Source organism: Sceloporus occidentalis, unplaced genomic scaffold (assembly GCF_023333645.1).
Source record: "Sceloporus occidentalis isolate IW3139 unplaced genomic scaffold, rSceOcc1.0.p SCAF_19, whole genome shotgun sequence".
NCBI lineage: Eukaryota > Metazoa > Chordata > Lepidosauria > Squamata > Phrynosomatidae > Sceloporus > Sceloporus occidentalis.
Genome location: NW_028316999.1, coordinates 10,579,360 through 10,584,365, shown reverse-complemented (window position 1 = coordinate 10,584,365; position 5,006 = coordinate 10,579,360).

Below are 5,006 nucleotides of genomic sequence, written 5' to 3'. Positions count from 1 at the left end.
CTGAAATACCAGAACACACCGATCTGTCTCTCTCCCTCACTAGAAGCAAGTGAAGGAGGGGGGCAGATCCAATACTGATCAAAGGCAATGTTTAGAAAACATTGCCTTTGATTTATCAAATCATGATCACTCTTATGAGTGATCTGACCACTAGGGGTGTTATTCACTGGATGTCCATGACATCCAGCAACACCCCCCGATGATGTCAGCAGGCTCCGCCCCCCGGCTTGATGGGCGCCGCCATCTTGAAACACCGCGTGTGTTTCGAAGACACCGGCACCGGGAAGGTAAGTTGAGCATTTAGGAAGCGATCGCGAGTCGCTTCCTTTGCTAAACAGGTGTTGCAAAGATGCCTCGATACTGAGGCATCTTAGCAACACCAGCTAAGCAAAGGAAGCGACTCGCGATCGCTTCCTAAACCCGTTTTTCGGCGGCGGGCGCCGCCATGTTTGAAAGACGTGCAGTCTTTCAAACATGTTTTTTTTTTGCTCCTAGGAGCGATCGGGGGGGGCGGGAATGTTTTTTTTGGTGTTGCTCAATGCCTCGATGTCGAGGCATTAGAGCAACACCGTTTGAGTGAAAAAATCGATCACGGATCGATTTTTTCACCCGTTTAAAGACGTGCCGGTCCTGGCACGTCAATTGTCATAATCGTCACGATTTTCAGTGACGTGCCCGGACCGGCAATTGTCACGAAGGGGTTAAAAGGCTTAGGGAATCCTTAGGTACAAGTGCTGAGACCAAAAGTCTGATAAGGTCTCTACTGAGATTACAGTACCACCAATATTATTTTGGCTTTGTAATGTTTGATGTTTTTAAGGCTTGTCAGATAACCTGGAAAAAAACAGAAAAACTCACAGTATTTTTTCAAACCAAAGAAAATATAAGAAAGAAAACTATTTCCATAAAACCTCTCAATACAAATATTGAGACTTTATACCAATTTTGCGACATTTCACGAGTGTTGTTCAGTGACAATGCTTTGCATGTTTCCTTTAATATGTGTGTGGAACTATAGATAGTGTAACCAAATGACATGCGCTGAGAACAGTGTGGAAATGTCTTTCTGTAATTAAATTGTAAATCTGCTAATCTTCACTCTTAAACAAGGTCAAGTTCACATCTGCTTGTGTGCCAAATATTAATTTTAATTTAAGTGTGAGCAATAGGAAAATATTTGTATTCTGCTAATCCGGCAATGGTTTGTATACAGAGACTTTGTCAAGCAATTCAAGAAAAGGAAGTGTCGTTAAAATGTTAGCTAATGACAGTATGACATCGTTTGTTTGCTATTTTAGATATTTTCTTTTACTAACTGATTTTGAATTTAGACAAAGTTTGGAGAAACATGTTTTCCTTGGAATAGTTTGTTTTTGGGTTGCTATAGCACTTACTAGGTAAATGTATTATTCGCTGATATGTAAATAAAATTATGCTTAAGCGAAAAAGTAGGCTACTGAACATCCGTAAACACAAAGTTTACAATGTGTCAGGTAAAACTTAAAAGAATATGCACTTCAGGCTTCAACAGATAGAAGAAAAACATTATTAAACAAACAATACAGAACACATTTCAATGCAATAACCCTACCAACACATTAATATGTCCTGATCACAATGCATTTATCGTCAGGCTGTAGTTTCTGCAAGATGTTTGAGAAAATGTACCTGATTTGGACCTAAATGGAAAGCATGGTTTATAGCACTAAATGGATATTATAAGAGATAGAGCTATAGGTTAGCAAAGATGTCAAATGAACAATCTACAGTTAACAATATACCTTAGATATCAATGAAAGATGAAGTTATTATTACAGGGGACTGGAAAAAACAAACTGCTGGGTCAACCAGTGGTAGAGAAACTCCAAATTCTTTAAACGCAATTGGTAGAAGAGATAATATTGTAAAGAAAGAGGCTGTGCTATATTTAATAATATTACTGTTGCTGTTACTGTTACTCTCCGTGTTACAGTGCTACAGTCAGGGGCGGGCTGGGCCGGGGGGGAGGGGGGCAATTGCCCCCCAGGCCGCCTGAAATCTAATCTAAACGGCCGCTGGGTGCTGATGCGCTACGTTAATACTTGTTTTTTAAAATGTAATATGGCAAGCCGGATCGGCTATTAAATAAAAAAAAAAAAGTATTAAAGTAGCGCCGACCGCCGGCATCAGTACCCAGCGGCCGTATGCGATGGCCGCCAAGTGATGGGAGCAGCGTGAGGGGTGAAAGCTCCGCCCCCTCGCACTCACCTTTCACCCCTCACGCTGCTCCCATCACTATGCCTACCGACATTGCCACTATTTTGTCCTATTTGAGGGCATCGTAATATTCATCCAACTGCCTTACCCAACTATGTGCATATCAGGCCAGTGGTGTCTGCAAAAGTCCAGTATTCACATCCGGTTTCCAACAACTTATGGTTATCGTGACACTTATCAGTCCCCTCTTTTGTTAACAGCGATATCCCCTTTTTTTTAGTAATTTATATTTTATACTAAACACTTTTTTTTAAAGGTAATAACGTGAATTTCAGATGCAAGCATATGGTACAAGTTGTCCTTCAGCTTACATGAACTCATCTGGAACTTCCAAAATATAAAGCAGCATCCACTCTTAAGCAGCTCTTACATATAGGTTGCTTTGATAATACTAATCAAGTACCTTAACCTTTACCTCAACTGACCACTTTATAGTGACTATGGTATACTGGTTTATAGGTTTTAAAATTATTTTGTTTTACTTTAAGTCTGATGCCTGGGTCAAAGGATGAATTGCTGCCCCTACATACATTTAAAAAAATTAAAGTAAATATGTCAGCCACAAAGTCACACAGCTTGTAAAATCAAACAATCAAATCTTTATCTCTTCCACTTCTCATTAACTCTGTATTATTTTAATTTCTACTTAACTTTCCCAGCGGATACTTGTTACAGTTACTCTATTTGTTCTCTAAAACACATGGCTTATCGGGCCCATGAAAGACAATGGGGAAATTAGTAGCTTTGTATGGACAACTGAGGCTTTCTGGACCCTGAACAGCTGCCCCTGTATTGCAGAAAATGTAAGTATGGAGGTTTAAAGGTTTGTAGAGATACAATTATAGAGAGGCAGGTATGTGTTATGGAACTATATAGCATAATATGCAAATTAGTTTAATAATATGCAAATAAAATAACTCCAGCCTCCCCAGGAATGAAGAAGAAATACAATTATGTGCTGTATTGAAGTTCAAGTTCAAGTTTTATGTTTAATACAACTTTGACAATTACATTAAAAATGTATTTTATTGTGCACAAATCACAGATGCATTATAAAATAGTGGTTACTCAGGGATTACTATAGTAGGCATAATGTAGATCATAAGATGTGAAGGGGGGTTGAAGTGGAGAATCAAAAAGGAAACAAATACAGAAATTTACCCTAAAAAACTATCCCTGTCTGAGAGAATAAACAGAACAAGAGACTGATTATATTATTAACTTATAACATGCAGATCAAATATAATAACAGTAATTATACAACAGTCCAAAATCACATACATATTTAATTCAAATGATAATCACCTCAAACTAGTTGTATATAACTTATAAATTAAATAGACCAAAATTAAAAACTACATCACAAATATACATTTACACATACAAACACAAGAGTTGAGAACCCTTCAAGTGGGCTTCAAGAAGTTCCTGGCATGAATGGTGGGCTTATGAAGGCCCCGTCTATGAGTGTTCATGTAATGTAATCTAATACAGTTAAGGTATACTCAAAATAAGATATTTATAACCATAGCAACACTTTAACAGCTTTATATCAATCAATTTACTAAAGCAATGCTCATGTATATTTCAGAAAACCCCTGCAGCTCATTATACAGCTGTTGGGGGACCACATGTACTCGCAAAATATTTTGTGGAATACTTAAGTTATCTTTTGACATAAAAGCAGGCACTGATAGGTTGTTGCCTAGAAACTGAAAAGTCATCTGAAAAGATTATTAAATCTTCAGGTCTATTTGCTTAATGTACCAGAGAGCTGAATTGATGTGGTATTTAGTTGAAACAGCTCATGTAATAAAGTCTTCTTATTTCTGTACTTGCATGATATGCATAACAATAGAGTCCTTAGAAGCTAATACATGTAAAATGTAAATGTATAAACAAAAAGGCCTCAATCCCATGGCAATTTATAACATGCAAACAAACAGCTACCAATCTTATAGCAACTTGCAACACGTGAACACGTCTGTTGAAATAAAGGCAGGTTTTTTTGTCAATGCTTACCTACATTTATGTATAGAGAAATGAATTTTATGCTCATGGAGGAAAATATTTTTCCATAGGACTTTCCCTTTAAGTACAATCGATACCTAAAGCAGGAAAAAAACACATTCCTTGAGTAGAAGCGGCAACTCCAGAGCTACAACACACTTCCCCTGCATTGTCCAGGTTTTCTGCCCAAAATGCTGGAGCTTTTTGGCCTTTTTACCATATGTCTGTTTAACCATAATTGCTTTTTTCCATTTTTGAAGTGACACCATTAAATAAAAATAAAATGTAATAATTATCAGCGGTATTTGTGCTGGGAGGGTATATCCCCAAATACTGTCCTGTAGTAAATATCTGGAGTAAAGTTGAAACACTTCTGTCCAGGTGGAAAATATCAATCACACAGTAGTTAGTTAGATACGGCTACAACACATTCTCACACATTAAAGCAAAAATCCAAGCATGTCAGTTCATACCTTCACATATCTTATAATATATTCAACTAATGAAAGATATAAGCATGTAGTCATGACACAAAAAGTTAACATTAGTTATATAGTTATGCATTAATGTAAACTGTCCACAAAAGCACATGAATATCAAATGTTTAAAAAAGTAAATACTTAATTGAATCATCTTTCATAGTGCAAGAGAGACATCCAGTGGACAAGAAAAACATGGAAATAAATGCAAAAATCTATATTATAGATATATTCGTTAATTGTAACTTTGTTTACCCTCAT